Here is a 12,777-nt window from a genome sequence, read left to right as displayed (position 1 = left end):
AAACCAGGGAAAATGTAAAAAAAAAAGAAGATATTTTTCTACATTTTTGTTGCAATTGTGATTCAGTTGATAAACCGTTTAAGTTTTGGGAGCTACAGACTTATATCAGATTCATATTGAGTCACTGATGTTACAGCAACACTTCAAAAACACTGCTGTTTTCAAAGCAATATTGTTTAATTAGTTTTAAGTGGATTTCATTATTTGTGCAGCAAATCTTTGTAACTCTCCGCTAATCTTCACACATTTGTAGAAGCGGCTGATGATGTCACTGAATTCTGTTTGGGGGTTTATAGTGTTGAATTGTTCTCACAACTGTTGTTGTGTAATTGTTCTAAACTTCTGTTAATTCTTAATAAAAACTTTTGTGACAAATTTGTTTGTAATATCTTTTTTTTTTTTTTACAGTAAAGTACTGGAAACCACAGCAGCCAGTTTTTTACATTTCTTTACAAAATCTTTACATTTTAGAATATTTTACTGTAAAATTGAGATCTATTACAGTTTTCCTTGTAAGGGTACATACTGTTAACCAATTAACATGTTTTTTTCCATTGCATTTTTACAGTCTTTTACTGATAAAATTACCAACATTTTCTTTTTTACAGTGTACCGTTACCAGAACATGTTGTTCATTCAGTAATGCAGCGTCAGATGGCAAAAGCTCAGTCAGTTTTTATTCAGCCAAATCAAAGAATTAAATAAAACAAAATTCTTCTACCTAAAGAATTCAAATTTAACCTAGAATAATCAAAATAACAATCAAAAGAACATCTCCAGCGTGCTACTCGCACACCCTAACTTATCTTTAGTAACTAAACAAACAAAACTAACAGCGGGTGGCAACACTCCTAAACTAGTGAACTAATACATCAAAATGAACTATGTGAAATGCAATGTGTCACGTGACATCATAACCTGCTCTTGTCTCCAACTTGCCAAACAGGTGAGCAAAGAGCAGGGACACACACCACACTCAAATCAAATAACCAAAACTAAATATGGGGAGTAGGTCAAATAATTAAACATATTTACAGCATAAAGGGTAAATCAGTAATATTTTTGACCATAAAACCAACTACCACAAACACTGATAACCATAATGGTAATGTTAAACAAAACAATATGTAAGAACTGATTTCCCTGCTAAGACAAAAGCTGAGATAAAACTCACCCTGCAATAAAGCAATAAAACGCACCCTGGACAGAAGATCTCAAAGAAAGGGCACAGGACATTGTCTTGTCCAAACTTATCTCCTACCTTATCTCTGCATTCCCCTCTCCCTCCTCCCTTCCTTTCTCCCTGATTCAAGTCACCAAAAGTTCACTGAGAATGTCTAAATTTCACATGATGTATCTTGCGAATCTATTGGTTTCCCTTTTCATGTTTGGTATCATTTTAAATATTTAAAATCTGCAACTATTTTACCCTAAGCGGGCAGCTCACTGCTGACTCATAACAAAGGTGTAATTGTTTTAATAGTTGCGAGCTTGCATCATGCTAATAGTCAGAAATCAGAGGGTCTCCTTAATGATGTGCCCCATGCTCCATTCATTAGTGCCTTCAGTTTGATCTATACTGGAATAGTTTTGCAGAAACACCACCCATAAGAAAGTTTACCATGATAAACTATAGTACATACTATGGTATACTACCATGGTACCTTACATATAACCATGGTACATACAACCATGGTACATTCTGCGGTACCTCAGATATTACCATGATACATTCTGCAGTACCTCAGATTTACCATGGTACATTTTGCAGTACCTCAAATTTACCATGGTACATATCATATTGTGGCGTCCGTGTAAAAGCAGCAAAACTTGGATGATGAAGGTCTTCAAATGATTTTATGTGAAGTAGAAGCCATTGTTAATGACAGACTGATCACAAAGACATCAGATGATCCCAATGATCTTGATGCGTTGTCACCTAATCACTTATTGTTGTTAAAAACACAGGCAATACTGCCACCTGGCATATTCAGACAAGAAGATCAATACGCACACAGACGTTGGAAGCAAGTGCAGTATCTCGCAGATTTATTCTGGACCAGATGGGCTGCTGAATTACTTGCCTCAATTACAAGAATGTTAAAAATGATCTAAGACCCTCAGAAACTTACAGATAGGAGATGTGGTTCTCGTAGTGGATCATTGTGCACCAAGAAACTCATGGTTGATGGGCAGGATCATAAAGACTATGCCAGACTCAAACGGAACATAAGATGTGTGATGATGCAAACAAAAACCAGTACTCTAGAAAGCCCTATAACTAAACTTTGTTTTTTAGAAGAGACTGTTTAAACTGGTAACAAAAGAAAAACGAAAGGATTATTCTCAGTGTTTATGGCTCCACCTAAGTGACTGATAATTGATATAGTGTCCCTCCTATACAATTAGGGGCCAGAATGTTAGAGCCATAATATACGTTTTGCAAATTTGATAATATTGAAGTGTTGTTAGATTATTACTTATTGTACTTGTATTTTTTTTTATGAAGATTGAGAATGTTTATACCATAATTATGTATGCTTTTGTTGTGTCCTTGCTAACTGATGAGGAGATTAAGACGTCATATCCGTGTGGTGGACAGTAGCAAATCACGGAGCGACATGGTTTTTGACCATTGTTCCATATTGTGTTGTTATATAAAGTTAAAAGGTTGTTCTTGCTTTGAGGTACAAATTAATCAAGAATGAAAAAGGAATATAACGACTTGGATGAGTTCGTCGCGTCAGACTGGTTGCTTTGAATGAATGGTACATATTCTAGATGGAGTGCCGTTACATAAACATAAAAAGAAAGCCGTACTGTAAAGTCAAACAAGTAGCGAAATTTATTCAAATTTTTTAAATCAACTTTTCATTCCAATTTTTAAGGCTGACCATCAACCCATTCTCACTCCCAAGGCGTCAAAAACTGAAGCGTCACAATGAAGATGCCAAAGTCAAAATTACCAAAATAGCGCTGAAGAAGTCTCATTCAGAACACATTGCGATATTTGGCATCAGTTCATGTGTGCCAGATGTTGATTAGTAGTCGTAAATACGCTGTTATAATAATGTTTGATATAATGTATTTTCTGCTTGTCGATATTAATCTGATTTGCTCTCGCATGTTCAGTCACTGCATTATATCTGTCTTCTCCACGGAGGCTTTGCGTTTCATTGCTTTCTAATTCAAAACAGGGTGATTAAACACTGTCTGTCACGTGACGTGCTATAGGCCAAGACCTTCAATCAGTTAATCATATTCATATCAGGTTTAAAGTAGTACAATTAGTTTCAAAGTTGTATTTGTAGTAGAAGCACAGTAAAAACAACATTTACCATGCTTTTAGTAACCACAGTAACCTTAATTTTACTGTGATGGGTGTAGTAAAGGACAGTAATCACAAAACTTATCATGCTTTTACCACATTATTGGTAGTTTTAATGTGATATTTGTTGTAAACGCACAGCAAGCACAACACTTACAATGCTTTTACCACAGTAATTTTAGTTGTACTGTGATAGGTATAGTAAAAGGATAGAAACCACAAAACTTACCATGCTTTCACCTCAGTATTGGTAGTTTAAAAGTGATATTTGTTGTAAATGCATAATAAAACAGTACAACACTTACCATGCTTTTAATGCCTTATCATGTAAAATCCAATATTTTTTAGTACTTTTTCCTTTAAATAATCCTATAGGGGGCTATATTATACATAAAGGTATTTTCTTTTCTCTTTTTTTAGCTGAAAAGACCAAAAGGGCCTTTCGGACTCAGTCAGTGTTTGAGGAGAAGTAAATAGAGGAGATGGAAAGCTAAAAAGGCAAAACTAGATTCAATTCGAATTATCTGTTGATTAGATTCCCGTTAAAACCTCACTTATCGGGCTTATGCTACTCTGAATAATGCCTGAACTTCGTATTTTGAGCACTTCTTGCATTGTTTTTGCCTCTTCATGATGACCCGCTTAATTTAGTCCTAATTTGTAAGTCGCTTTGGATAAAAGCGTCTGCTAAATGACTAAATGTAAATGTAAATGTAAATGTAGATAAGATTTGCATCTGTTGTTGTCGCCAGTTTCCCATTGAAAGGAATGGAGTTCCAAATTCGTCAAAGAGTGACGCCGAGGGGTGCCTTTGGCCTCCTTGAGAGTGAGAATGGGTTGTGATTATATAATTTGTAACTTACACAATAAACTCATTACAACAAACATTCAAAGTGTGCACATGTATTTAGATTTCAAATTATATCTGGTTATAACTGTGATTATGGATTTATAGATCAGGTCAGATAGGAGCAGCACGCTTGTCTGTGATCTTATTTTTGTTTTCAGTATGAATGGAGGGCAACTATCACAAATTAAATGTGACATTTGGTCTTAAAAGAATAGTCAAAGACTTGGAAATGACTATAAAACTTGGAATATTATATAAAAAATATAGAGGAGGATTAAACAACTCCACAAACAGCATTACCAGCTTCACTTATTACTAACCAGACTGACTTTATTTCTGTCACACGTCTACAGAATCTCTCTTTGAGAATTAACAGATGTTTAAATGTTGATGTCTTAAAAAATATATATATATATAATAATGTAGTTACCATTATGGTGATCAGTGTTTGCTCTAGTTGGGCTCTTCACTCTTGACTGTTTAACATCAGTTCTTTGGTTGCTTTAACTGTGTGTTTTAGATGTGTTTTAGTAATGGTAACAAAAAGTAAGACAAACTAATCAGATGATGTTGGTCACTTTTTAGTGTATAGTCATCATGTAGTGAGATCTGAGCAACATCTGCATGGGGAACTTTTTAGTTCTAATGTGAAACTCCCGTGAGATTTCTACATCGGACTATCTTTTGGGTTTATTGGATTTTAGCTATGAAATGGATTTGGATTGGATTTATCGCAATTTTAAAAGTTTATTGTAAAAGAGCAAACAAACACAACTTGTGCACTTCCTAATTCACTTCACCGGATATTATGGGCGTACAGCATTAGAGCCACATATTCAATACTGCCAAAAGGAAATAGCAGGAACCCCACCTCTTCTTGTAAATCAGGACTGTTTATGTCAGACAGAGCTCTGTGTACAATCACTTTCACTTTTCACTGCAGAAAGACTTGATTCACTTTACCAGATAAACAACAGCATTAATGTTCTTTAATAATAGGGAACATGACCAGTAGGGTTGCTTATTTAGATTGCAAGATATGTGTTATGATTTTAATGGTGTATACTCATATCCAAGAGTGATAGAACTAATGACGAATGACATTTTCTGGCAGAGAATTTCCTAAGAAAACTTTCTTTGACATAGAATACAGAAAAAAATTCTAGTAACAACAAAATCATTGAGGAAGAAATAGCATTAGTTGAAAGATTTTCTAATATCAATTTAATTATGTTGACAATAGCTTGGAGATGTTGTGTAAGACATCATGAAACCCTTATCAGCCTTAACTGGGTGAAAGAGCAGCACTGAAACAGAAAATGAAAGTGAATACAAGGTCAGTTATTTTCCTCACAATATATTCACAGTCATTTTTTCATTTAAACTGAGCCTGTTCTTCACGGAGAAGCTGATGTGCATTTTAAAAAGTTGAGTAGATAAACTAAAGTTAATGTAGGTGTCCCTCTCAAAAAAAAAAAAAAATCCTCATTATTGAGTGTTTTGATGTTTCACCATTGGTCTTATTTACTGAGGGGTTTTGACTGGCATGTAATTGTCTCCTGAGAATGAATTGATCCAGTCAGAGCTGATGATGTTTCTTCTCTGTAAAACATTAACAGAGACGATACAGGTTCAGACCGGGTTAATAGTTCACAACATCATCCAAAACTGAACTCCAAAAAAAGCATTGTAACATAATCACTCCCACCGTTTGATTTCTGTGCCCCCAGTGTGTATATAAACCCCCTTGAGATGATCTAGTCAGTCCACACCAGAGATGTTTGTTTGCTCCTTACACAACATCTCCAAGCTATTATCAACATAATTAAATTGACAAGTCTTTCATCTGGAGTCCGAGTCAAGTCTGAAGTCTTTAAGCTGGAGTCCGAGTCGAGACTGGAGTCCTTTGTCACGAGTCCGAGTCTTGAGTCATTTCATGCCTTAAAAAAAATGTATCCTACTCAAAAATCCTATTATTTGTATTATACAGACAAAATATATGATATTTCTATTATCTGTTGTTTGTAATAAAAGTCCTAAGATTTAAGGGATAATGTAAATCCAGCTTGTATAAACAATCGTCCTGGCAACAAGACAAGTAGTTATTTTCAATACAATCGCTAAGTGGGCGCAAGATGGCATATGTAGGGAAATATATGTGATGCAGATATTATAAAACCATTCAAATAAAACACAAATATTTTTTTTTATTATATCAGTAGTTAAGGATTTAATCCCCCCGAGGTCGGCAATCACGCCGGCGTGATCTGGACGCTTTTTTCCTTATCAGTGCAAAAGAGACTCAAAATACTCTTTTGATTTTGATCTTACATACTTGTGTTATACATCAATCGATCCTGTTAAGTGTGTATTTTTTGCGTATACTCACACTGTTAACCCTTGCTGTAAAAAAAGGCCAGATTCTGACAGTATCATACCATTTTCCATTAAAACAGTAATATACCGTAGAAAACAAAAATAGCCTACAGGAATATACTGTAAATTAACAGCGCTCAAAATCGACACTCAGAGGCTGTTTTCCCAATCACAGCCTATACCCTCATTCACTATTACCTACATTAGTTCACTAATATAGTCCACTTGAATGTAAAGAAGTGAGTCAATTGAGACACTGATGAACACCTGATAAGCAGAATCACTGAAGGACTGAGAAACAAGAACAGAAAAAAGAGAAACACAAAAACTACAACTGACTTCCAGCCACCGAGTGTGAAACCAGTTTACAAACCAGTTTACGATTATTTCTTTCATACATGTACAAAAGCTCTTGTTCAGAATTAACAGATATTTAGTTAATAATAAAGTTTGTTGTCACCATAATGGAGATCAGTATTTGCTTTAGTTGGTCTCTTGTCCCATGACTTCTTAATTACCGTTCATCTCTCTCTGGCTGTTATAATAGTGAGTTTATAAAACACATTTGTTATGGCAAGAAAGAGCCAAGAGGAAAATGATCAGGTGTTTTTGGCTTTTGAAATGATGTCACAAACATCCTGGTCATGTCTGATTCACTTTTCTTTCTTGTATATATTCTTTGAATTTATGGGTATTTCATATTTAGCATGTATCTGTGAATCTGCAACATGCGTCAATATTTCTGTAATCAGGACTTCTGATGAATATCGTAATCATATAGAGCAGTGGTTCCCAATTCCAGTCCTCGTGACCCACTGCTCTGCACATTTTGTATGTCTCCCTTATTTAAAGGTGAACTAAGTAACTTTTTTACCTTAACTGAACAGCTTCGGAGTCATTGGAATGGTTATATTACTTATTTCGGGTTGAATGGTGGTCGTTTCGCACCCCCCTGGTGCCCGTGAGCGGAAAATTCGCACTTGCAACTTTGAGACGGCGGGCCGCCGCGGCAGGAAGTATCGCGTGATATCAGGTCTCGCGATGTAAACAATTGCTTTACGACCAAAAGAAATCTGCTCAAATACTGTCATTATTGCGCTCCCTCACGCTGTCCAAACCCGAAGGAAGAAGACATTTTAAAGAATATCCCATCTGCTTTGATGTCGTTGATCTGCTAGCCTCTGGGCCCGGTTTTTCAAAAGGTTTAATCCGGATAAAATTGATCCGGATTTAGTAATCCTTTTTTTTGCGATCCGTGATCACGTAATCCAGCTCACTTTTGAGCCAGTTTTTCAAAGCAACATCGGATTGGATCAATCTGATCCGGATAGGAACTTTTCAGGATCACCAAATCCTGTTTACTAGAGCCTTAAATGGAACCAACAGTGTAGCCTACTGGCTTAGCAAAGAACAGCAGTTGGCAAAATACCGGTGGCCACAAATAACCGTTGTTTATTTTAATTTTAAGAAACAGAAACACTGTAATAAACAGAAACATTTTACTTTCCTTATTTTGTTATAATGTTAAATTGTAGATTTTGTTGTTTTACCATATCTCATTAGATGTGACATGCTTCATATATGCTTAAAATATGAAGAAATGTATATATCATCAGTAAACATTGATTTTGTGATCATTCACTTAAAAAAACAAAAACTCTCTGGTTTTATTTGGTTCGAAAAATCACAACTGAATCCACCCTTCTGATGGGATCAGGATAATCCTGTTTTTTTGGATCAAATAGATCCTAATCCGAGTTCAAAGTTCTGAAAAACCCAAAGGGCAGGTTTGATCCAGATCAAATTTAAGATCGGATTACATGATCTGATCTTAGTTCAGAATCCCTCTTTTGCTTTTGAAAAACCCATTTCCAAGATTTGATCCAATCTGTGATCCAAAATCCCACTGGATTACTTTTGAAAAACTGGGCCCTGCTGTCTGAGAATCACCAAAGAGTTTTTACAACAGTGTTGTCAAATATCTATTCCGAAGCTGTGGGGGAGCTCTAGAGAGAAACCTGCGAGCAAAAAGCGAGAATACAGCGAAGAAATCCCGAAGCTACTGAGTGCTGCTTTAACACACCTGAACCAGATCATCAGCTCATTAGGAGAGACTCCATGAACTGAACTGAGTGTGTCAGATAAGAGAGACCTACAAAATGTGCAGAGCAGTGGGTCACGAGGACTGGAATTGGGAACCACTGATATAGAGCATTCAATTTTTGTTTAACTCCTGCTTGATTCAGACACACACAGACATCAACAATCAGCACATGAATCTCAACAATGGTGACAATCAAATGTTTCATGTTGCAATGCATGCTGGGTTCCAGGATAATATAAAACTCCCAGCATGCACTGCTGCATGAATAAAAAAAATATTGCCACCATTGTTGAGATTCATGTGCTAAATTGTGATATCTCTGTGTTTCTAAAAGACAGTGTAGCTCTGTTTTTTCGGTTTATGCATGATGTGTTAAAAAAAAAATGAGTCATTGTAATTTATTGATGTGGTGGTAATGTACAACTTTTGATTGAGGATTAAACTCTGAATGATTGAGAATGAACTCCTTAGTGAATAAACAGGCAATATGATGATTTTGTCATCATAATCATTATAACTACAATCATTCATAAACTGCGTGTGTGCACAAGTGTGACTTGCACAAAAACAGCTCAAGCATCAAAAGAAACACAAATGTTTTAGCATCAGCATCCCAACTAAAGCAAGCACTGATCTCTATAATGGTAACTTCAAACCAAACATTTTCAATTAAACATCTCAATAACAACTTCTGTAGATTAGGGTTGGGCGATATATCTCATGACATTAGTAGGCGCATCTCGTCAGTAAAGCCGGTTCCTTGATTAGTAGTACATCTCCATCACCTGCTTTCAGATGGAGCGGCATTTACTACAAAGAGCCGTAGTTAACTGACAAGCTGAGCCATATCGCATTAATTATCGCAGGCGATACGCCTCCCTATACATTATCCCTTATGTGTGTGTATTACACACACGCTGATTTAAAATCAGAATTTATTAAATCCTTTTCATTTTCACATTTTCCAACATTTCATTTTAAACACAATGTCTAACTGTGACATATAAATTATTATCATCTGAGTAAGTGTCATTTGCCTGAAAGCCCATTTCATCTCCTTTCATCTCGACGTCGGTTACTTCTATGTCTGCTTCTGATATTTTCTGAAGGACCTCCTCGGTTGAAAGCCCTGTAAGAACCATGAGTAACCGTGCTATATCTTCTTCTCCACCGATGACCAAAAGAAAGAAAGACCGCGAACTGGACATTCTTTTAAATTGAGATTCAAGCAGCCAATCAGGGCTGGCTTTACATACACTCTCAGAAAATAAAGTACATAATTGTACCTTTAGGGGTACAATGGCTTGTCACTGGGGCTGTACCCTCAAGGGTACAATATTGTACCTTAACCTTTAAAAGAAACGGTACATATATGTAACTTTTAATGCTTTTTGACCATCAAAAAGGTACATATATGTACCTTGAGGTCCAACAGCAAAAACTCCAGTGTTAATTGAACTCTCCTGGGAGTTTATTTGGCTCCAGACTCAAGAGTGTTAAAGTTAATGAGATAATTAAGTGATTCATTGAGTGATGATTGAGCATTATTGAAGACACCTGATGTTAACAAGCAGAATCACTGAAGGAGAAAATATAATTTTTTAAGACACCGTTATGGTGATCAGTGTTTGCTTTAGTTGGTCTCTTGACCCTTAAAGCATTAACTTTAGATTTTGTTTTAGCTGTTGTGTCAGAGTTATAACTTCCAGCTGAATAAAGAGAAAAATTGATCAGGTGGTGTTGGTTATGTTTTGACAATCATAATTTTACCTGAACCACTGAACTAAAAAAAAAAGAAAGGCAGAGGCTGTCTTTTGATATTGTACCTTAACCTTTAAAAGAAATGGTATATATATGTACCTTGAGGGACAGAAATGGACTCCTACTGTACCCCTATTTCTGAGAGTGTATTCAGTAATTTAACATATTTTCTCCTTTCTCTCGTCCCCCCACTTTCCTCTCCTCCCAATCCTCCAAACAATAACAATGATAATAAAGTAATACGACTTTATGATTAATATGTATCTGTGCACATCCCCGGGTGAAGGACGCTGCGCCTCCCACAGGGCCAGCCCTATCCAGAAGCCCACACCCATCCAACCCCTGGACAGCACACCCGCGATAACTTAGAATTACTTTCCTAAGTCAACAAAAGTTTGTTTTTTCTTCGTTTTTTTATCATCATCCTCTAGCTATCTCTACACATCCCACCATCATCCGTTGGTGGCGATGAGATGTGATAATGCTTTGGACTTTGTGGGGTATACAATATAGGGATTGTGTGTTCTCTCATGCAGGACTTGGCTCTCACTGTGACTTAGGGCGGTCCACACATGGCCCAAATAGAGGAGGAAAGGAACCCACGTGGGAAAAAGATAAAGTCTTGCCCTATTTATGGACACGCATACCTTACCAGAGGTCCAGTGAACAAGGAACCCCCAGCCAGTGCATCTAAACCTCTGTTAATTCTCAGTAAGAACCTTTGTAGTCGTCTGACAGAAATAAAACCAAACTGGTTAGTAATAATTGAAGAAGGTAATGCGGTTTAGTTCTGAGTTGTTTTGGAGTTAATGACTTTTTGGTTCAAAACCCTGTTAATTTCACCCCTGCATCGTCTCTGCTTAAAAGATGTCGAAACGGACGTGATTCACCGGCATAGAAATAAAGTAAGATTTATTCTATTTATTTAAGATTTATTTAAGATGTACATAAAGCAAGATTGATTTGTTATTGTTTCAATGTTGATTCGATGTAAAGTAAGTGATTTAATTAATGTTGGACAAATAACGATTTTATGTTCATATTGATCTATTTTTCATCAGTGAAATAACATTATTTCAGGGTGCAAACCTGATGAAAAATCAATGTTAAGATTCAACCTTGAGTCAGTGTTGGTCTGCTATCAGGGATGTGATTTAAAGACATTCTCAGTGAACTTCCAGTGACTTGAATCAGGGGGGAAGGAAGGGAGGAGGGAGAGGGGGATGTATATATTAGTAGTTGAGTTTGGGCAAGGCGATGTCCTGTGCTCTTTCTTTGAGATCTTTTCTCCAGGGCTGGGTTTTATTGTTTAATTGCAGGGAGTTTGATCTGAGCTTTTGTCTCAGCAGGAAAATCAAGTCTTACGTTACTAACCAGATTTTCTTTATTTCTGTCAGACGCCTACAGAAGCTCTTGTTTAGAGTTAACAGATGCTTAGATGTTGAAGTTTTATTGCAAAAAAAAAAAAAAAAGCAAAAAAAAAAAACATGCAACAATGCAACAGATCAGACATTTTACGTTTTGATTTTTAAAGCAGAACTCGCAACTCTAGCGAACTCTAGTCACTTCTTTGCTGATTTTCCCTTTTGTTGTTGCATGTTTTCCCCACGAGCTCCCCCTACAGTTGTGGGGGGGCGTATATTTCACAACACGGTCGTAAAAAACTCACTTGCGGCGGCCTCCTCCCCCTCTCTACCGCTGCTCATGTGCGTTTGTTTTGATCGGAGCAAGCCAACTGTATCGTGTGGAGCTATGTCTACCGAGGTGGGTAATCTGGTAAGACATCATAAATGCGTGTTTGTTTATGTCGAATTGCCGTAAAGCAATTCGTGTTTCGCGCTTGTTCTCGTTCTCGCCTCTCATGAGACTTCCAATTTCTATCTTGCCGGGACGGTAGTCCCCAAATTGCAAGGTTGGTTTTCCGCCTGGGAACGCTGGGGGGAGCTGGAAAAGTCACCAATATCACCAGAACAGGTTGTTTAACCATCCAAATGATTTCTAGACAGTTTTATTAAGTTAAAAAAAGTTACCAAGTTCTGCTTTAAATTCATTGTGTAATTATTATTTTTTTAAATACACAGACATCAAGAATCAGCATATGAATCTCAAAAATGGTGACATGGTTCATGCCTCAATGCATGCTGGGAGCCATGATTTGAATACTATGGTGGCTCCCAGCATGCATTGCGGCATGAAGCATGTCACCATTGTTGAGATTCATATGCTGATTCTTGATGTCTGTGTATGTATCCAAATATAGGTGTGAGCAATACTGCAAAATTCGGTATTGATCCGATACCAAGTTAATACAGGGCCAATATTACCGATACTGATACATTTTTTACTTTTTAATTTTAA

Source organism: Rutilus rutilus (genome assembly GCF_951802725.1).
Source record: "Rutilus rutilus genome assembly, chromosome: 2".
NCBI classification, from domain to species: domain Eukaryota; kingdom Metazoa; phylum Chordata; class Actinopteri; order Cypriniformes; family Leuciscidae; genus Rutilus; species Rutilus rutilus.
This window is presented reverse-complemented; position numbering follows the sequence as displayed.